Genomic DNA, 23910 nt, shown 5'->3' on the forward strand with positions numbered 1-23910 from the left:
ATGTTTCTAAGTATAAACATATAATACATCATAGCAACGCAATGAAGATCATAAAAACAAAAGATTAAGAATATTACAAAAATTGACAAAGGAAGATAAAGAAAAAGGCACAGCAAAAAGTATAATGAATCATGTACTCTAATTGTATTGAATATTAACAAAGTGTACAAATAAGTATAATTGAATGCATTACAAAAATTTTTCTGTTGCCTGTACAAGAGTCAAAGAATTTGATTAACTTACAAAGAATAAATGAATTTAATACAAATAAAGAATGGCCGCATAAAAAAATCATATTGGAAGAAAGTGTAAATATTAAGGTTGAGGAGCAGGGGGATCTGGCAGAGGCTGTTGAGGTGGTGCAGAGAAAGCGTCGTCAAATAATAAGTGCTGCCTTAGATGCATAAGCACCATCGGACCATGCAAATATGCAGTGAGAAAATTAAAATGCTCTTGATTACGCTCCGCTAACTGTCTTTGGTGCACGAAGATCCTATGCATACTGCACTGCATATTGATGAGCACCTCCCTTGAAGTTGTAGCACTGCATTGAATCTCATCAATGCGCTCCATTACTACCTTAAAGCATTGATTGAAGAAGTGGTGCTGTTGAGAGACAAGCTCTTGCTGTTGAGAGAAGAGGGTTCTCATTTCAGCTAACTCTGCAGCCATGGAAGTAAAGGATGGTTGTGCCTGTGATGTCTCGCCAGCATCGTTATGGGGTTGGGCAGAGGTGCCTTCACCCAAATCGTATGGGTCATCAACATGCAGCTATGGAATTATGGGTTACGGAGATGGAGCTGTTGGTGGGGGTGAGGCTGCTGGGTAAACAACAGGAGAGTTGGGGAAAAAAAGAAGGTTTGTAAAATGCTCATGTAAGGAGGAAGAGGGTTACGCTGGCGGGCTCGGAGGGCTTGAAGTCGGATGACTAAGGGAGGATGGTCCATAGGTTCCAAATTTTGCGTTGGTGATTCTTGGACCTTCTCTTTTCCCGTATCTTCTCTTCGCTGTCTTTTGGGCCTTGGTTCTTGAGGCACATTCAAATCGATCGCAGGCCTCTTTGTTGGCAGCTTGAGGCAGTGTGGAGAATCTTTGAGGAGCTCCTCAAGATTTTTATGTTGATGAGGCTGTGGACTTCTGGCATGGGCTCCTCATCAACGCCTACACCTGTAGACAGGCATAGATTTAAAATGATCCACGGGAAGAAATACTACCCCCGAACATGCCCCACTAATGCTTTGATCTGCCTTGCGATCAACTACCCTACGTAGATAGAAATGCCGCGGGCTATATAGTATGCAGCCATGACTCGATCCCTTGATATAGTTCTGTCATGTGTTGTTGGGATTAGCTGCTTCTTAACCAAGTAAACCCAGAGCCTTCCTTTCAATAGCAAGAACTTGGACTCCAAGGTACGGATGCCTTTGAGCGAGACCGACCACTTCGTGCCCAGTTGCATTAGTACCCTTAGTGCATCATCCATATGTTCTTCTGTGGGATCAACAATAATCTTGTTCCCTGGTGCATCAGGGCTGTCCTTCATCTGATAAATTTCGTTGATACTGTTTCTCCTTTAAAGGTCACCGCATCCCTATTTCCATGAAGATGCCCGCAGTAAAAGCTTCGCACTACCTGAGGCACGATGATGGATGGGCACTGGCAGAATATGTCCCACCCATGTTTCTTAATTACGCTCGTGATGAGGTTAAGTAGTGGATTCAGCGCAGGAAAGAAGCCCATCTCGATCAACATATGATCGTTTTTCTTTTTCTTTGATGAGTGCTTCTTGGCCGCCGCAGGTCCGCTGCTTTTTGCTATAGCCTTGCCTTTTGCCAACACAAGGCGAGCTTCTTGTCTTTCTTTCCTTTCCCGTTCCTTGCGCTGGTCCTCTTTCTCGCGTTCAGTGAGTTCTTTGCCCTTGCTCTTATATAAGCGCTTCTTATTGGCTTCACGCTTCTTCCTCTTCTCCTCCAACAACAATCTGTCTTCTTCTTCCTTCTTCCTTCTCTCTTCTTCTTCTTCTTCTCTTTCTTCTCTCGCAAATTCTTCTTCGAATTGCTCAGAGGTCAACAACAGACACTGTTCCTCCTCGCGCTTCCGGATCCCTTCAAGTATGGCAAGCTCATTGTTGCTTTACATTTCTTCAAACTGCAATCTTCTTCTTCTATTCCCTTCTGTGATGGTGAGCTTGCCTCGCTCCATCTTTTCTTCCTTCTCTTTCTCTTCTTTTCTTTTTCTTTCCTTCTCTTTCAATGCCAAAATTAATTTTTTAGGGTCAATTGTGGACCCTTGCGGCGCATTCTCCCTGCGACGCCGCATTAGAGGGGTTCCCTCTACTTCTTCTCCTTCATCGGTCGCAACTATTTGCGTTGGTATGGGTTGCGCCGATTCCATTAACTGTACCATTTCCCTCTATCTTCCCTTACGGAGGTTGATTCTTCATCAGGGCTTGCAACCCTTTATTTCGCTTCCTCTTCTTTTCTCAAGCGCCTCTCGTCACGCTGGCACAATTTTCTTTCTTCTTTCTTCTTCTTCTTTCTTTCCTTCCTGGCCTCCTCATCTTCATCATCATTCTTTTTCTCTTTATTCTTCTTTTCTTTGCAATGATGAGAAGATTCAGCCTCCCTAGCCTTCTTTCCCTTGATCTTCTTCTTCTTCTTCTCAGCCACTTCTGGTTATGCCTCCCCTACAACCTCCTCTAATGCAATGGCAGGGGTCTCCAATGCAACCTCACCTTTCTTGACCTCCTCCATCGCAATCTCTTCTTCTTCTCTTTCCTTTCTCGCCATCGCTACTTCTTCTCTTCTTGGAGGTCCATCATAGACTTCTGCGATGACAGTTGGCTTCTGAGTCTCTGGGACTAGAACATCATTCCTCGTTTATTCTTCTTCAACCACCACTTCTTCCACCACCACTACTCCATCCTTCACTGCTACCACCTCCTCCTCCGTAGGCAGAGGTTGGTTTACAACCCCTGTTTCGGGCTGTCCACCTCCTTGCTCCAAGGTACTTAGGATGTTGCCAAACACCTCCGTATCATCGCGTCTCTTACTTTCACTTTCAGTTGAGACGACAAGTGTTGGCGAGGTATGCTTTTGGTGCTTCTTCCTCGCTTGAACAAAGGTTACCTAATGGCTAGAGGGTTTCTTCAGGCTCTCCCGGCGAGTTTGGAGATAGTGTGGGCTTAGGCGGCAAGCCTGTGACTGGCAGCCAGGAATGCTGCCTCTCGCATGGCTACTTGGTCAGGTGTGGAAGGTGAAACAGATTGGGTAGGAGTTTGGTCAGCCATGGATACGAGCTTAGAAAGGTCTGGTAAAAACTTGAGCTGCTGGGGAGAAAGAAAGGTCTAGGTGTAAGACGCTTAGGGTTTCTGGTTTGCCAAAGTGAGGTAAAGAGTTTCCAATGAAGGAAGAGACCGTATTTATAGGTTGGGTTGTGATGGGGCCCAACGCGATTTTTTATGGCGACAGGCCTCGAGCAGCTCAATAGATGCATCGTTCCACGTCCCCCATTTATGGAATTTTAGATAAAGCTGTCCTTTTGTCTGCCAAGTCATAATTGCTTAGGGATACGGATCGATTGGACTCCCCCCTCAAATTGCCAAAATAATTTTTCTTTAATATTTTATTTGAATGGACGCAAGATAAAGATTACCGCATTGTGCTCACCAATGCAACTGCATTTTTGCAGAGGACGGGCAACAACGCATATATCCCTGCAACACACCCCTTAACCAACACATTTCTGGAGGATATCTCAACATAGTGCATTCAGCTAAGGATGGGCAAAGGACATATACGAGCGCAACACACCCCTCAACTCAATACAGTTGAGTTAGGTGAACGCAAAGCATTCCTTATTGGTTTGAGATGCATCCATTATCGCCTTGCTTTCTTGTTGTTAATTGTTCAACTATTTCTATTATATATTTTTCATCAATGCAAGTGATATAACTTGCGGTAATAAATTCTCTCTTTATTACTCAATCATTCACCATTTAAAGCTCAACGCATTAATTACAGAAAAAAAGTCAAGGAATTAAAGACAAGACAAAATTAAATGCAAAGAAATAAATGAGGAAATAAATGCATAAAGTCAAAATTAAATGAAGAATTGAAGACAAACTTCAAAATTCAAAGAGACAGAAATTCAATAAAGTATTAAACATAGTATTGAGATATGGATCGAAAATTGCATTGTCATGAGTGATCGCAATCCACATCTCCACAGGCGATCAGACTTGCCTGTTCAATGTCTGAAGGACATTGCTCCTTTCCTGTAGATCTTGGGGCTTTTGAATTGCTGGGCAATGTTCCCGGTGTTCGACTTCTTAGCTCAGAGGCCAACTGGCCCACTTGGATCTCCTGATTCCTTATTGAAGACGCTTGCTTTTGCATCACTGCGGTTTTTTTATCCATATATTACTTCAGAAGCATCTCTAATGAGCTTCCCGAGGTGTTAGATGATGATGGTTGCTGGTTGTGCAGTCTTGATTGCCCTTGATTGTGGTGAAAAGGCGGATTCCCTCTACTGCCCCCTTGATGATTAACTGGCCCCCCTTGGTTGGGATTGCCTCCCCAACCGATGTTAGGATGGCTCCTCCAGCCCAGATTATAGGTATTGCTGAAGGGGTTGTTCTGGATAGCACACACTTGCTGAAGGTTCAATGGGTACATGTGAGCTCCGTGAGCCCCTCCATAATTGACACAACTGATTGCGGCCACTTGAGTCTGTGCAGTGGGTTATGCTGATTGTGGAGCAATGGCTCCTTGGTTGATTGCCATTGACTGGAGGATCGAGGTCACTGCAGCCATTTACGCGGCCAACGTGGTCATTGTCTCCGCAGGGACAATGGTTGTTTCATTTTTCCTTCTCTCGGCACCTCGACCTCCATATCCATCGTTGATCTAGTCATCCATATTCCGCGAGATGCGTTCAAGGATGACTTTAGCCTCTGTGTATGTCTTTTCCATAAAACCTCCTGCCGCAGAGGCATTAGCAACAGCCTGCGGTGCTCTGTTCAGGCCATTATAAAATGTTTCCATCAAGACTTAATCGGGATCCCGATATGCGGGCAGTTTTTCACCAGTCTCCTAAATTGCACCTAGGCGGTGCTCAAGGTCTCATTCTTCATCTGTTTGAAGTTCCTGGGTCATGCCAGGTAAGGAAAAATTGCCGCACATTTCGACAAAACTGGTCAGGTGGGCATGTGGGTCTTCACCTTGCAGACCCCCAAATTGTCCGGCGTTTTGAATCATCTGCAACATGACCAGCTTGATCTCAAAGCATTCATTCTCCTACACAGTTGGCCTCGAGATTCCAGGCAAAAAAATCATACGGGTTGGGTGCTACATAATTACACATTGGGATGTTGCGATCGGCCGCTAGGAAGACAGGATCCTGAATCAGTCAAATAGCCCCTTGGTTTGCCATTGGCACCGCGTTATCGTTATTGCCCGCCATGCTGGCTGCCTTCTTTCACCGAATTCTGTTCTGACGTACCCTTGCGCGGAAAGTTCGCTCGATCTCAGGGTTAGCTACGAATTCCAGTTCAGCACCAGGACTCATAAACCATCAGGCTACTCTCTATGTTGAAATGCCAGTACAATGAGATATATCCTACAAAATACCAAAAACACACTCAAACAATAAACCGTTAACCATAGTCCCCGACAACAGCGCCATAAACTTGTAACGCGTGTGGATGGATGATATGACTTGCTCACTATGATGCGATACTACGTTTAATTATGCGTTAATTATGGATGTTCTTGTAGTATGCCATGCGTTGTCACAAGTTTCCTTACAATGGAACCAAGTGTTATTCCACCTCAAGTTTCTTGGTGTGAACCGAGGTCGAACACAGGGTCTGGTTTAGGTTATTGCAGTACGTTCATGATACATGTGACCAGGTTTTCAATCTTTAAAAGTGCGTTTGTACAAGTATATAAATTGCAATAAAATAAAGGAAAATAGTAAAGATGCGATAGAAACATAAAAAGACAATAAACCTAAACTAGATGATACAAGATACAGACTACATGTACAAGATACTGGGAGTAAGGCTGGCTGTGAAAGTTATGCAAAGACATGGGATGTGGTGACAAGTCTTATGAACAGAATAGAAAGAGAAAGACAAATAATATAACAGTGCAAGTTCTTAATTGGATTGAAGGTACAAATACTGTTCCGCTCTTCTCTTGGCATACACCTCTCAGTGATCGGCCGCGCTCCCACATGTCTGTGGTGAAACAGAGACTAACGTAATGAACGCAAGGTTACTTCCATGTTTGGAAGTACTACTCACTTTGGTTATCGCATTCTCCTAACATTCTCTCGATAGATCAAAATGACACCTTCACTTCTGCTCTCACAGGTGAAGATGCCGTCTAGCATGCTTTAGCTAAACGTATTTTATATCTTTAATACAGATTAAGTTATTAGTGATTCATATTGCTCATCAGAGGATGACGAAGATATCATGGAGAAAGTGATTGGTGGGTGAACGAAAATAGACAGAAAATGGTAAATAGAATTTATCGAAACATTTAATATTTCTACTAAGCGTTTNCTGGGTCATGCCAGGTAAGGAAAAATTGCCGCACATCTCGACAAAACTGGTCAGATGGGCGTGTGGGTCTTCACCTTGCAGACCCCCAAATTGTCCGGCGTTTTGAAATCATTTGCAGCATGACCAGCTTAATCTCGAAATGCACATTCTCTTCCACAGTCGGTCTTGAGATTCCAGGTGAAAAATCATACAAATTAGGTGCCGTATAATTACGCATTGGGATGTTGCGATCAGCCACTAGAAAGATAGGATCCTGAGCTGGTCGAACATCCCCTTGGTTTGCAACCGGTACCGCATTATCATTGTTGTCCGCATGCTGGCCGCCTTCTTTCGCCTAATTCGGTTCTGACGTTCCCTTGCGTGGAAAGTACGCTCGATATCAGGGTCAGCTTCAAATTCTGGTTCAACACAAGGACTCATAAACCGTCAGACTGCTCTCCACGTTGAATAACCAGTACAATGAGATCTGTCCTGCAAAATACCAAAAACACACTCAAACAATAAACCGTTAACCAGTCCCTGGCAACAACGCCATAAACTTGTTGACAATTCACTGATAGGTATGATTGATGATGTTCTATGCTCGAAATGATGCGATACTACTGCTAGATATGTGTTAATTATGGATATTCACGTAGTATGCCATGCGTTGTCACAAGTTTCCTTACGATGGAATCAAGTGTAATTCCACCGCAAGTTTCTCGGTGTGATCCGAGGTCGAACTCAGGGACTATTTTATGTTATTGTGATATATTCATGATATATGCGACCAGGTTTTCAATCTTTAAAAATGTGTTTGTACAGGTATATAATTTGCAACAAAATAAAGTAAAGTAGTAAAAATGCGATAATAAAATAAAATACAATAAACCTAAGCTAGATGATACGAGATACAGGCTTCATGTTACAAGATGCTAAGGTCTAGGCTGGCTGTGAAAGTTATGCAAAGACATGGAATGTGGCAAAAAATCTTATGAACAGAAGAGAAAAATTAATAATATAAACAATGCAAGTTCTCAATTGCATTGAAGCTAGAAATACTGTTCCGCTCTTCTCTTGGCGTACACCTTTCAGTGATCGGCCATGCTCCTACATGTCTGTGGTGAAACAGAGAATAACGTAATGAACGCAAGGTTCCTTCCATGTCTGGAAGTACTACTCGCTTTAGTTAACGCATTCTTCTAACCCTCTCTCAATAGATCAGAATGACATCTTCACTTCTGCTCTCACAGGTGAAGATGCCGTCTAGCATGCCTTAGCTAAACGCATTTTATACCTTTAACACAGATTAAGTACTTGTTTGATTCATATTAACTATCAGGGGATTAAAAAGACATCATGGAGAAAATGATTAATGGAGGAACGGAAATAGACAGAGAATGGTATATGAAAGCTATCGAAACATTTAATATATCTATTAAGAGTTTGATACATGGTGTGTGAATGAAAAGAAAAGGAGAAAGTTAAATACAACTATGAAAGAGATAGAACAGATACAAACAAGTGCCAATGTCTTGGCACTGATTTGATGGAGATCTGCTTGCCGGATAGGATGGATTTGATGGTAGGAAGAGCTTCCCTCTCAGGCTTACTCCATCGATAGCATAGATCTTTACACAAAGCTTCCGATCGGGTATTTGGTAGAATAGATCTGAGATTCACCTCTTGGCCTTATCTCATCTTCTTCCCGGATATCTTCAATTAAGCACTCAACTCAGCCTTTTCTCTAACACTTTAGCAGTAATTCGCCCCGTATCAAGTAGCATAAGTTTTCTCTAAAATCTATGGGGTATTTATAGGTGCAGGTCTTTGACTCCGACCTTGTGGTCCCCACTGATTGTTATGGTAATTCTGAAGATGGAGGGATATTATTCCTTCTGTTATGCAATCAGACCGTCAATTCTGCACAACTGTTAGTTGTACACGTGTTTTAATCCTCCGCTTTTGTGTTGCTCAGCTGCATCTTTCGATCGTGAGTTCACATACGGTGTTGTTTTTATTATCGCATGCGGTTGAAAGTCAGCTCTGGATCGACTATCGCATTGCGCCGTCATTGTGGTAATCGTTTCTTCATTGTTGATTGATGGGCGCAATGTGACAGAGATGCATTGATCAATTTCTCGTGAGCCTTGAGTGCAAGCGGTGACTTGGTTTCTTGCAAAACAAAGTAAAACTCGGCTTGTCTTCCATCTTTATGGCGTTAGTGGGTGTAATTGCGATCATTTATAATTATTGTAATTCTAAGCTATTCTTCATACGATCGGCGCATATTTACTAACTTTTGGCCGCAATATCTAGATAAGGTGGCATAAATAACTTGTATTTCTAGAATTTATCACTTACTAGGAAACTCAGCAGAATTTATACATGGGTTCTATTGAGAAAACTTGTTTAACGTATTTCCCATCACCGCAATTTCCCTTCATTATATTATTGCATAAAATAACGCATCAAGTTTTTGGCATCGTTGTCGGGGACTTCGGCGATTCAGTGTGCTAACGGTAATTTTTCTGATTTCTTTGCAGCTTTCAATCTCTGGCAAATTACGACCCAAAGATTGAAAAAACGTTCCGACGAAGATTGAGAGATAACCGCCAACAACAACCACAAGAGAAAGATAATATGGCGAAACAACCTGGAAATGGAGCACCAAATGAAAACAATGTCATGGCGAATCCTTTCCTATTGGCAAACGATCACAATAGGCCCACTCGGGACTATGCATCGCCTAACCCTTATGATTTCTCCCTAGGAATCATGAGGCCCGCTCTTGATGGATCGCGATTCGAATTGAAACTGGTGATGCTGCAGATGATCCAGATTGTTGGACAGTTTGGAGGAAGGCGTGGCGAGGACTTGCATGCCCACCTCCGGAGCTTCATAGAAATTTGCAACACTTTGTGTTCTCGAATATCTCTACCGAGGAAGTTCGACTAACTTTGTTCCCTTTTTCGTTGTGTGACCAGGCACGAAAATTGGCGTATTCTCTCAAACTGGGGGAGATTACTTCTTGGGAACAAGTAGTAGAGAAGTTTATGAAGAAATATTTCCCACCAACTGAGAATGTGATGACATGCAAAAATGCATGTCATATTAGGCCTTTTATTTAGAATGATGAAGACTGTTAAGCAGAATATGCGGCTATGTTAGGAATTCATTAGAAAAGGAGCTTGCAGCGTTCAACATTGAGAATCTCGGCTAACCCATTATTATGCGTTATTATACATTCAAATGAGAATCTCGACTAACATTGAGAATCTCGCAGGAAGTGGACGTAAATGTGGAAGCCAAACTACTGCATAGACGACCGCATGCAGAGAAACTCTCCATCGCAAAGGGCAAACGAATAACGATTAACGCATCGGTGTTGCGGTGATCAGCCGCATGCGTCCATCGAATAAGAGTTGTGATCGTCAAGCGATTGCGGTCATCGTGTGAAGTTGCAGTATTAAGTGAATGTGATCACTGCACGTTCACGGCTACATGATATTGCATAATAGATGGATCAACACAAGGTTGGTGGAATGAATGCATCAACGCATATCTCGGGAAAACCAAAAAATGATGTTGACATTTCACCTACCATGCTGTTAGCAGTGGAGATTCAAAAAAGAACTAACGCGCTGCGAATTTCAGAATTAGAGCAGTCTATAAATACTGTCGGTGATCCAAGCTCTATAAATAGAAGCCGCCGAGTAGAATTTCAACTTATCTAGGGTCTTTCGCCTGAGGCTCGCTTTAGGGAAGATCCCTGTGATCCAAACTAACGCGTGAGAAATAAGCTTGAGAGTTCTTCATTTCTTTCATCAATTCTGAGTGATGACCGAAGCCTTCGACCGGAGCTAGATCTCGGGAGAGTCAGCTCCACCGCCATCCATGGCACCACCAATAGCCTTGACACACATCCGCTGGAAGCAAGACATTGCTTCCTGCTGGTGCTTTCATTTTCTCTTCTTTTCTTATATTGGATTGTATTACATTTTGGGATTAAGGAATTAATACATTATGTGTTTAATGCATTTATGTGTTTCCTTCGATTCCATCTCCATCTTTCTTTACTTAGTATCCTTAACTTTCATTGCATCACTTAGTGAGATTGCTAGAGTATCGCATACTTAGTCATGCGGACTCATTGCATCACTTAGTGAGATTGCTAGAGTATCGCATATTTAGTCATGCGGACTAGAGATATGAAGCATGAGTGTGTGAGAAAACCTTATTTGCTTGGTGTGAAGCTGTAGCAATGCTTGTCTATAGGCGGACGCAATGCTTGTCTATGAGTAAAGTCAGCAACAACTAACTACCCGAGAGGGTAAGTGGTTGGTCGCATTAAGCAATGTAAGCTATTGTTCACTAGAGATAGGAATAATCTTGCGTCAGCCAAGTTTATGTGGTTACCTTGTCTTATGTATGCGTCCATCACACCTTTAGAGCTACTTGGGAGAGAGTCTAAAGAAAGAACCTAAGGCTCGAGAGAGCTAGGTTAGAATCGATACTCGAGAGAGCTAGATTGGGTTTGCATAAGCAAGAATGGGGATCTTAGGAATAACCTCCGTTTGCTATTACACAACGTATGCACCCTACGGAGAGGACAATGGCTGGTGGTGGTATGCGGTCATCTCGACAATTTGCATACACACTGCATACATCCTAGATTTAGGCTTTTAGTGTGTGTAGCATGATTGCATAGCTTGCGTTGACTGAGGTTGCCCTTGCGGTCACTCTTAAGGGTTGCGATGAAGACATCTCCACGTTATATCTATTTTTCCATCCATTTATTTCCCATCAATAGTTGTTGTGTCTCTACCTCTCAGGCATACTTCTCATTGCATTGTCTGTTACTTAGGAGTAGGAGTAGTGTTAGCATAAAAACCCTTCCATCATTCTTTTATTCAACCGCCACATACACAGTACCGTATACATCTAGCTACAAGTCCCTGAGTTCGACCTCGGATCACCCGAGAAACTTGCGTTCGCGTTATACTTAGCGTGAACGTAAGAAAACTTGTGACAAGAATGCATGGTCATCACATATATTCGTTAACGCATAGTTCATTTCAACGCATAACCACCAACGCATGATAATCAACGCATACATTAAGAACATGCATCGCATATTGCGTTCACTTAATTTTAGTTATCAAGTCCTTGACGATTTGGTAATCTAAATTTCCATCATCAGAATGCCAAGAGAAGGAAATTAATAACCAATTTTGAATAGGACGTGGACGAATCGCTCAACGATTCTTGGGCGAGGTTTAGGAGACTAGTAAGAGACTGCCCAGACAACGGATTACCAGACTGCTTGCAAATGGAGATCTTTTATCACAGATTAAACCTTGCTTCCCAGACTGCTGCCAATGCGGTAGCCGCTAGAGGTCTGCTAGATAAAACGTATGATGAGGCCAAGAACATCCTTGATCGATCTCTAAAAATCACGAGGATTGGAGAGAGAGCGATCAAAGATTGAGAATAAAGGAGAGTGACGCAAACAATGGTGCTATCGCATCACTTCAGAGTCAGATGACTGCGATGATGAGCTTGATACAGGGAATCGCAATCAACAGCCCAACAATGCATAGTGGGCAAGTGAACGCAATCAACCAGACGACCGCAAGGTGTGTTACTTGCGATGAAGGACACGCAATGGAGGAATGCCTGCAAAACCCACAGTCAATTTATTTTGTAAAGAACAACCCATTTTCTAACACGTATAACGTTGGGTGGAGAAACCACCCCAACTTTGCATGGAAAAATCAGTAGTAAAATTTCCAATCAGTGGTGCAAAAAGAATGGTCATCCGGATTTTTCCCGCGAAGCAACGGTCGGACGAGTAATCAAGCCAGCAGTTCGCAGGCACCGAAATCTTCCTCTTTGGAAAGTTTGTTGAAACAATATATTGAGGAGAACGAAACTGTGCTTCAAAACCAAACGACAGTTGGATTTTATGTCTTAAAACTCGTATTTTGTAAATTAATAAACACATTCTGTTTTGTTTTTCGATAAAGTTCTTATTGAAATTATAATCTTAAATCCAATAAACTAAGGTCCTAAGGCTATTTAATGTAGTATGAATTTTATGTAGTGACATAAATGTGGATCAAGTTCAAATATATAGCCAAAATGGTCTATAGTATATGAATGAGGTTGGGCGTCTTGTTCTGGGGACACTATGGATGAGCCCACTTTGTAGTTAGTACAAAAATGTGATCCTAAATCGTTCATATAAGAGATATGTGAGTGGGGGCATCCTATGCAATGAGTTTGCATAAGAACTGAACCATGAAATAGTCACTTTTTACATTCTAAATGCCGTTTTATGTATAAAACTTACTATTTCGTTAATTAATGACCTAGGTAACTTAATCTTAATCCTGAGCTAACTATGAACTCATGTTCACTCGAAATTATCCTTAGATCTGCATAGGTGAGGGCAGCTCATCATCGCTGGCCAATAAGCCTCCCATTTTAGGGGTAAGATCAGGTGGATAGTTGGGAACATAGGGTGCAAGACAGAATTCACTTCTACCCATTATATGGATAGTAGATAGGTTTGTTCCTTTAGTACTGAATCCAGGTCTTAAACAAGGGGCCCCACCCTCTCATTGGCCTGAGAGGGGTTCAGTTTATAGGTTGGACCTTAAACAATTGTTCATTAGAGAATTAGGGAACTTAAGAATAAGATGTAGTGTCGAGGGTAAAACGATTTTTATGACCCAACCGAGATTACGAAAAACTTGTGAAGGATTAGCTTACTAATCATGGTTATATCATATGGACACAATATATCTATAGTGAGGGGAGTGCAACTATGGGACTATAGTGGAATGCCCTGTGAGTTAACGAATGTTGATTAGCTTCATCTAAAGAGTTTAGCCAGCTAATCTTGGATCGTTGGAGCCCATGATCTATAGGTCCATTAGGTTCCCTACTAGCTCATATGGAATAAACTTAGAACAGTATGATAGAATAAATTTGAATTGTTCGAATTAGATGAAGAGAGAGAAACCGACAGGTATATGTATATAGTGGTCGGTTTTTCAGTTTAGAGATGCGGCTTTAATTTAAATGTGATTTAAAATATCAAGAATATGAATACGTTCATATTCGGACGCTCGAATAATGGATAATGGTCAAAGATGTAAAAAGTCAAAGAGTTAACTTTTGGCTTTGAAAAGTCAAACTTTGACTGACTTTATATTCAAATGTGATTTGAATTTCGAGAAAATGAATGCGGATTCATGCTCGAGAGGTCAAAATTAGTCAACACGGAAAAAATCATAAAAAGTCAAAAAGTTGAATTTCGGTCAAAGTTTGACTTTGACTAATTGACTATTTTGCCCTTTGACTAAAGTTATTGGAAAAATCCAAACTTTTGTTGGATAATTCCACTAAAAAAATAGTGGGCTAGGTGTTGGCTCATAGTGGAGAGATTAAGCCCACTTAGATAGTGGTTTCTAGGTGTTGGGATTTTATGAAGTTATTTCATGCAATTTTGCATCGCCCTTTTCTATAAATATGGGCTTGTGATTTTGGATTTAAAACTTTTGGATATTTTGCAAAAATTGGTTTTTAAAATTTGGGCTAAAAAAACCTAAACCCAACCCAAAAATTCAATCTACTATTTCCATCTCTTTTTCTCTCTCTCAAGTTCTTCATTGATCGGGTCCCACAATTCGGTTCTAAGTCCAGAGGATAGTAGGTCAGCTCTAGTAGTTGTCCGATTCGTGTTCGAGCAACGATAGAGGAGTTTCGAGAGCTTCAAAGGTATTATTTCAAAATAACCCTAATTAATTCATTTAGGGTTGCATGTTTAATTTGGGAAATTAGAGTAAAATCGATTCTTATTTCCGCTGCGCATGCCAGCTTTTCCATCATGTGGTATCAGAGCATATTTTAATTTTACTCAATTGCATGTGGTGGGTATCAATTTTTTAGATAAAATTGAGATTGGAAACTAAAATGGTTTTTAGGTTTTGGCAATTAAATTAAGTTTTTTTTTTGTAGTATTAATTTGTAATTGCTCAAGTGTTTATGAGCATTAATGTGTGAAAAAGGGTCTGTAAATTTGTTGGAGTCATTAGAGTTGAAATTAGGTTATAATTTCTTTATTCCGGGAGAGAGGACAACAACAAAATTGGAGAAAAATTGCTTACAGACCCGAAAATAAGCTCCCAGACCCAAACCTCAGCCCAAGACCCGACCCGATTCGGAGTAGCCCGCGTGCGCCAGCTATTGTTGAAGGTATTCGACTGGTTCCGTGACCTGACCTGGTTCTTTCACCCGCTCTGGTCCGACCTGCTTCGAAGCTGCCTCGCGCGTTTGGCCGTTCATTGCTCGCCTGCTCCACGACTCGCTCCGCCTCCGTCGACTCGCCACGTCTCGGTTTAGGGTCTAGACCGGTCCAATTGAGCTGGTTTGACTTGTTCAACCTGGTTTTTGGAGTTTTTTGGGCTGGTTCGAGAGTTTGAAGATGGTTCGAGAGCGGTTTTTTATACTACATCAAATTATTATTAGAATAATTTAGTTGTTAGCTTAATTTAAGAGCCAAAACCAATCCATTTTAGGGTGTTTAAGTAATTATGCATGTTGATGTATGTTTTAATTAAATTTTGAATCTTATTGTACATATAGTATGCCATATAGATTTAATATCCCACCATAGGTAAACATGTACATGCATTTAATATATGTTATAATTGTTATAATGTATATAGTATGCATGTTATGTTTTTTTTTTAATATAAAGTGTTATATTAAAGCATGATCATTAAGTATGAATGTATGTTTTAGATATATAATTCTAGGGTTATAATGGTTATAATTTTATTTTATAATTGTTATAAAATAACCTAAACTTTAAAATCTATAACAAAGGCAAAAGTTGCATGCTCACCTAGGATTAAATTGGTGCAATTTCAATCGACTTTTCTAAAGAGTTAGAATAGGTCGATTACTTGTTAAACAAAGAGTTATTTACTTACCCGAGGAGATCTTGTCTAAGGTTGGGGGTTCTTAAGATGACAGTTTACGGAACACCTCTTACCTGGAGATCAAACTGGCGTCTAAGTCAAATAACCATAGTTTTAATGAGCATGCGTGAGAAATGTGAGGTAATAAAATTTGTTTATCACCTAGACATCATAGGTTAAAATCCAGTATAGTAGTTATACATGGATATATCACCTAGACTTAGGACATGTTTAATTTAGCTGAAATATATCTCTAAGTATTTTTTTATACCCTAAACCGTTATAGAACACTTCAGCTAGAGAGAAGTAGCATATTTTTAGCTCTAGCGTCCCTAAGAGTTCACATTGTGAAGTCCATGCAGGGCTTTGGGCCGTGCTTAGGAGTGGACTCCCTTCGGAGAGTGTTTGCATGGATCAATATCAAGTTGAATAAGGGAAGTAGTTCATAGTAAGTGGGTGAGGGTTATGTAACAACATATCCCACGATCTCTTCCATTAAGTCGCACCGTGAGATTCCTATAATGCGCCTGCATGTCTGCCCTGGAGCGACCTTTCCCTTCGGAGGATTGTATTATAGGATTCAGAACACCGCGAACTCCAAATCTGGATAGGCTCTCTTAGATCAGTTTTCATATTGACTTTCCACTTTCGGGAGCATGTTGATTCTGGTTTGTGAAATCCAAAAATGGAAGGTTACACTTACAAGAATTACTAAGATGTTAGTATATTCTCGACCAAAGTAGCGATAACTAAAGTGCTATAGGAATAAAGAGTTATTCTGGGGTTAGCATCTAGTCAAGATTTTCTTGGTTCAAAAGAGGAATAATCGACTGCCCTTCGGTGGAGGTTACTCTAAACTTTTGAAATATCGTTGCAAAATATAATAATGAAGGGTACATTATTAGTTTTTGCTAAATTAAATTGGTTTCTTTGTGATTATAGTTTTTTCTAAAAGAATATGTTTATCTTTTTCAGCATGAATAGGTCAATAATTCAACTCTTAGCTTCCGAGAAACTAAACGGCGATAATTATTCGGCATGGAAATCAAATCTAAACACAATACTGGTAGTTGAGGATCTAAGATTCATCTTAACTGAGGAATGTCTTCAAGCCCTAGCCTCAAATGCTAACCGAACTATTCGAAAAGCATATGATCGATGGGTCAAAGCCAATGAAAAGGCCCGTGTTTACATTCTTACCAGCATGTCTGATGTTTTGGCAAAGAAACATGAATCCTTAGCTACGGCTAAAGAGATGATAGATTCATTAAGAGAAATGTTTGGGGAACCATCATGGTCCCTTAGACACGAGGCAATTAAACACATTTACACGAAGCAGATGAAGGAGGGGACCTCTGTTAGAGAACATGTCCTGGACATGATGATGTACTTCAATATCGCTGAAGTAAATGGTAGACCTATTGATGAGGCTAACCAGGTTAGCTTTATCTTACAATCTCTTCCGAAGAGTTTTATACCTTTCGAGACAAATGCGTCTTTAAATAAGATAGAATTTAACCTCACTACCCTTCTTAATGAGCTCCAGCGATTCCAAAACCTTACTTTAGGTAAAGGGAAGGAAGTGGAAGCAAATGTTGCTACCACTATGAAAAAGTTTTTAAGAGGATTGTCCTCTAAAGACAAAGCTAGACCCTCTAAAGCTCAAATGAAAAAGAAGGGAAAAGGGCAGGCTCCCAAGATAAAGAAGGGAAAGAAGGATACAGATAAAGAAAAATGTTTCCACTGTAACCAAAACGGGCATTGGAAGAGAAATTGTCCCTACCTTGCAGAGAAGAAAGCTGAGAAAAGGGCACAAGGTAAATATGATTTACTGGTCGTTGAAACATGTTTAGTGGAATATGATACTTCAACCTGGATACTAGATTCAGGAGCCACTAATCATATTTGTTCAACCTGGATACTAGATTTAGGAGCCACTAATCATATTTGTCATTTCAGGAAACTAGTTCTTGGAAAAAGCTTGAAGAAGGTGAGATAACCCTCAAAGTTGGAACATGAGAGGTTGTCTCAGTTGAAGCAGTGGGTGATCTGAAGTTGTTTTCTGAAGATGGATATCTAGTATTAAAAATGTTTTATATGCACCTCTTATGAAGAGGAATTTGATATCTATCGCTTTTATTATAGAACAATTATATACAATATATTTTGATATAAATGAAGCATTCATTTTTTGTAAAGGTATTCAAATTTGTTCTGCTACACTTGAAGACAACTTATATAAGTTAAGACCAACTAGAGAATTTTTTTTTTAAATACTGAAATGTTAAGAACATTAGAAACTCAGAATAAAAAACAAAAGGTTTTTTCCAACGCCTATCTATGACACCTTAGACTTGGTCACATAAATCTCAATAGGATTGGGAGATTAGTCAATAGTGGACTTTTAAGTCAGTTAGAAGATAACTCTTTACTTCCATGTGAATCCTGTCTTAAAGGAAAGATGACCAAGAGATCTTTTACTGGAAATGGTCTCAGAGCCGAATTACCCTTAGAGCTCGTACATTCGGACCTTTGTGTACCAATGAATGTCAAGGCTCGAGGTGGGTATGAATATTTCATCAGTTTTATTGATGATTATTCAAGGTATAGTCATGTTTATCTGGTTCATCACAAGTCTGATTCTCTTGAAAAGTTCAAAGAATATAAGGCTGGAGTTGAGAATAAATTAAGTAAAACAATAAAGACACTTCGATCGGATCGGGGTGGAGAGTATATGGACATACGATTCCAAGACTATTTGATAGAAAACGGGATCCAGTCACAACTTTCTGCACCTTGTACACCTCAGCAGAATGGTGTATCAGAAAGAAGAAACCGAACCTTATTAGATATGGTTCGCTCTATGATGAGCTATGCTCAATTGCCTGATTCCTTTTGGGGATATACACTTTAATCTGCTATCCATATTTTGAACAATGTTCCCTCTAAAAGTGTTTCAGGAACACCTTATGAGCTATGGAAAGGGCGTAAAAGTAGTTTATGTCACTTTAGAATTTGGGGTTGCCTAGCATATGTGTTGGTACAAAATCCCAAGAAATTGGAACATTGTTCAAAATTATGCCTATTTATAGGTTATCCAAAGGAAACAAGGGGTGGTCTGTTTTATCATCCTCAAGAGAATAAGGTATTTGTATCGACAAATGCCACATTCTTAGAGGAAGACCACATAAGAAGTCGACAACCTTGCAGTAAACTAGTATTGAATGAGATTTCCAAAGACGCTATAGATAGAGCTAGTTCATCTACTAAAGTAGTAGATAAAACTAGTACATCTGGTTAGTCACATACTTCTCAAGAGTTGAGAATGCCTCGACGTAGTGGGAGGGTTGTTCAACAGTCTAACCGTTACTTGGGTTTAATAGAAACACGAATCGTCATACCTGATGACGGCATAGAGGATCCATCGACCTATAAATAAGCGATGAAAGATGTGGACTGTGATCAGTGGGTCAAAGCCATATACCTCGAAATGGAGTCTATGTACTTCAATTCTATCTAGAAACTTGTAAATCAACGAAATAATGTAAAACCAATTGGTTGTAAGTGGATCTATAAGAAAAAACGAGACCAAGCCGGTAAAATATAGACTTTTAAGGCTTGACTTGTGGCAAAGAGTTATACCCAGAGAGAAGAAGTGGAATATGAAGAAACTTTCTCTCCCGTTGCCATGCTTAGGTCGATTAGAATACTCTTATCCATTGCCACCTTTTATGACTATGAAATTTGGCAGATGGATGTCAAGACAACCTTTCTAAACGGCGATCTTGAAAAGAGTATCTATATGGCTCAACCAAAGGGGTTTATTGCACAGGGTCAAGAACAAAAGGTTTGTAAGCTTCAAAAATCGATTTATGGGTTGAAACAAGCTTCTAGATCTTGGAATATAAGATTTGATACTGCGATAAAATCTTATGGCTTTGAATAGAATGTTGACGAGCCTTGTGTTAACAAGAAGATCGTCAATTCTACTATAGCATTCTTAGTTTTATATGTTGACAACATTCTACTCATTGGGAATGAAGTAGGTTACCTAATTGACATCAAGAAATGGCTAGCAACGCAGTTCCAAATGAAAGATTTAGGAAATACGCAGTATATTCTTGGGATCCAAATTGTTCAGAATAGTAAGAATAGGACACTAGCCATGTCTCAAGCATCTTATATAGACAAAATGTTGTCTAGATATAAAATGCAGAATTCCAAAAAGGGTCTATTGCCTTTTAGACATGGAGTTCATCTGTCAAAAGGACAATGTCCTAAGACACCTCAAGAAGTTGAGGATATGAGAAATATTCCCTATGCCTCCGCAGTTGGAAGCCTGATGTATGCAATGTTATGTACTAGACCTGACATATGCTACTCAGTAGGGATCATCAATAGATACCAGTCTAATCTTGGACGTGATCATTGGACTGCCATTAAGAACATCTTAAAGTATCTCAAGAGAACTAAGGAGTACATGCTCGTGCATAATGATAAGGATCTGATCCTTACTGGATACACCGACTCTGATTTCCAAACTAATAAAGATATTAGAAAGTCTACATCTGGATCAGTGTTCACTCTTAACGGAGGAGCAGTAGTGTGGAGAAGCGTAAAACAGACTTGTATAGTTGACTCCACAATGGAAGTTGAATACGTAGCTGCTTGCGAAGCAGCAGAAGAAGCAGTATGGCTGAGGAAATTCTTGACAAATTTGGAAGTTGTTCTAAATATGCATCTACCCTTCACCTTGTATTGTGACAACAGCGATGCAGTTGCAAATTCAAAAAGAACCTCGAAGCCATAAATGGGGAAAGCACATCGAACGCAAGTACCACCTTATCCGGGAAGTTGTACACCGTGGTGACATTGTAGTGACCCAGATACCTTCTGAGCAAAACATTGCTGATTCTTTTACAAAAACCCTCACGGCTAAAGTTTTTTAGGGTCACCTACAGAGTTTAGGTCTACGGTGTTTCTAAACTAGGACAAGTAGGAGATTATGTTGAGCGTGAATGCCCTAGTTTATTGTATTCATATGTTTATTGTACTCATATGTTTCTCACTTAAATTCAACATTGTGATACTCCATTAGGAGTTTTAGTCCAAATGGGAGTTTGTTGGATTTTATGTCCTAAAACTCGTAGTTTTTAAATTAGTAAACATATTCTGTTTTGTTTTTCGATAAAGTTGTTATTGAAATTGTAATCTTAAATCCAATAAACTAAGGTCCTGAGGCTATTTAATGTAGTTTGAACTTTATGTAGTGACATAAATGTGGATCAAGTTCAAATATATAGCCAAAATGGTCTATAGTATATGAATAAGGTTGGGCACCTTTTTCTGGGGATACTATAGATGCGGCCCACTTTGTAGTTAATACAAACAATGTGTTCCTGAATCGTTCATATAGAGATCAGGTGGATAGCTGGGAACATAGGGTGCAAGACGAAATTCACTCCTACCCATTATAGGGATAGTAGATAGGTTGTTCCCTTTAGTACTGAATCCAGGTCTTGAACAAGGGGACCCACCCTCTCATTGGCCTGAAAGGGGTTTAGTTTATAGGTTGGACCTTAAACCAATTGTTCATTAGAGAATTAGTGGAACTTAAGGAATAAGATGTAGTGTCGGGAGTAAAACGGTTTTTATGACCCAGCCGAGATTACGAACAACCTGTGAAGGATTAGCTTACTAATCATGGTTATATCATATGAACTTCTATAGTGAGGGGAGTGCAACTACGGGACTATAGTGGAATGACCCGTGAGTTAACGAATGTTGATTAGCTTCATCTAAAGAGTTTAGCCAGCTAATCTTGGATTGTTGAAGCCCATGATCTATAAGTCCATTAGGTTCCCCTACTAGCTCATATGGAATAAACTTAGAACAGTATAATAGAATAATTCGAATTGTTCGAATTAGGTGAAGAGAGAGGAAACGCAGGAATATGTGATATAGTGGTCGGTTTTTTCAATTTAGAGATGTGACTTTAATATTTAAATGTGATTTAAATATCAAGAAATATGAATACGTTCATATTCGGAGCTCAGAAATAATGGAAATTGTCAAGAGATATAAAAAGTCAAAGAGTTGACTTTGACTTTGAAAAGTCAAAACTTTGACCGACTTTATATTCAAATGTGATTTGAATTTTTGAGAAAATGAATACGGATTCCATGCTCGGGAGGTCAAAATTAAGTTCAACACCGGAAAATCATAAAAAGTCAAAATGTTGACTTTTTGGTCAAAGTTTGACTTTGACCAATGACTATTTTGCCCTTTGACTCAAGTTAGTGGGAAAATCTAAACTTTTGTTGGATAATTCCACTAACAAAATAGTGGGCTAGGTGTTGACTTATAGTGGAAACATTAAGCCCACTTAGATAGTAGATTCATGTGTTGGGATTTTATGAAGTTATTTCATGCAATTTTGCATGGCCTTTTCTATAAATATGGGCTTGTGATTTTTGGATTTTAAAACTTTTGGATATTTTGCAAAAATTAGGTTTTTAAAATTTGGCTAGAAAAACCTAAACCCAACAAAAATTCACTCTACTATTTCCATCTCTTTTTCTTCTCTCTTGGTTCTTCATCCATCGAGGCCCACAACTCGATTCTGAGTCTAGAGGATAGTAGGTCAACTAATAGTGGTTTTCCGGTTCATGTTCGAGCAGCGATAGAAGAGTTTCGAGACTCAAGGTATTATTTCAAATAACCCTAATAAATTCATTTAGGGTTGCATGTTTAATTTGGGCCAATTAGAGTAAAATCGATTCTTATTTCCGCTGCGCATGCCGATTTTCCATCAGTGATGTCTATTCGCAACCCGGAAATATAGATAGGCCAGATTGCAAGCGAACTAAAAAATAGACTGCAAGGGGCCCTTCCGAGTTCAACGGAACTCCCACGCAACCCATGGGGTACGGGTAAAGAGTAGTGTCAAATGGTGACGTTGCGGAGTGAAAAGACTCTGACAGAGGAGAAGAAGGAGCCTAGCCGGACTACTCCAATTGTGTTGGAACCAGAGATTGCAGTGACTCGAGAAGAAACAGGAGAAAAAGAGGCGATAGAGCCAGAACTTGCTTCCACGTCAGAGTCAAAGGAACAGAGGACCGTAAGGGTACAGTTGCCACCTTTCCCATAGAGACTCAGAAAGAAGAAAAATGATGAGTTACAGTACCAACGCTTCTTGAATATGTTAAAAAAATTGCATATTAATATTCCGTTCATTGAAGCAATTGAGGAGATGCCCGCATATGCGAAGTTTCTAAAGGATTTGGTGACAAAGAAGAGAGGCATTGGTAAGTTTGCCACGGTGGCTGTGACGTAGAGCTCAAAATCTATAATCCCACCAAAGATGTGTGATCCTGGGAGTTTTACTATAACTTGCTCCATTGAAGAAGTATACATTGGGCAAGCGCTATGCGATCTTGGAGCCAACATTAACTTGGTTCCTCTGTCAATTTTCAAGCAGCTGAATGTGAGGCAACTTACGCCCACGACAGTGACTCTCTAATTAGCCGATAGATCTCTGGTACATCCAGAGGGGAAGGTGAAGGACGTGCTAGTTACAATCGGCAAATTTATATTGCCAGCAGACTTCTTCATCTTGAAATACGAAGTAGACAAAGATGTGCCCATCATTTTGGGGCGGCCATTTTTATCAATCGAGCGTGCCCAGATTGATGTGCACAAAGGAGAGATCACCTTGAGCGTAAATAGACAGAAGCTCAAGTTTGACATTATTCGAGCCATGAAATATCCTGACGAAGAAGACCTTAATGAATTCGATGATGAACAGAGTTTGAATGAATAAGAGAAGCCTGAAGATGAAAACAAAGATGAAGATGCGATCTCATCCATTGTTGCATGCAATGCGATCACAGAAAAAAAAACAAAGAAGATGAGATGATCGCAACCCAAGAAGTTGAGTCGACAGTGAATGAAGAAAGAAAAACAATGCAACCATCTTTAAAACAACCAACAATAATAGAGCTGAAGACCCTTCCTAACCACCTGAAGTATGCGTTTCTGGGGTCGAATGAGAAGCTATCGATAATCATTTCCTCCGCACTTAATGAAAACCAAGAAGATGCGCTGCTGAGCATTCTGAGAAAATATGTAAAAGCAATTGGCTGGACGCTCGCAGACATTCGAGGAATTAGCCCTGCATACTGTATGCATAGAATTCGTCTCAAAGAAAACCACAAAGGATCGATTGAACATAAGCACAGACTCAACCCTGTGATGAAGAAGGTCGTAAAGAAGGAGATAATCAAGTGGTTAGATGCGGGCATCATCTATCCAATAGCAGACAGCACGTGGGTCAGCCCCGTGCAGTGCGTGCCGAAGAAAGAAGGG

This window comes from Benincasa hispida, chromosome 4 (genome assembly GCF_009727055.1).
Source record: "Benincasa hispida cultivar B227 chromosome 4, ASM972705v1, whole genome shotgun sequence".
NCBI classification, from domain to species: domain Eukaryota; kingdom Viridiplantae; phylum Streptophyta; class Magnoliopsida; order Cucurbitales; family Cucurbitaceae; genus Benincasa; species Benincasa hispida.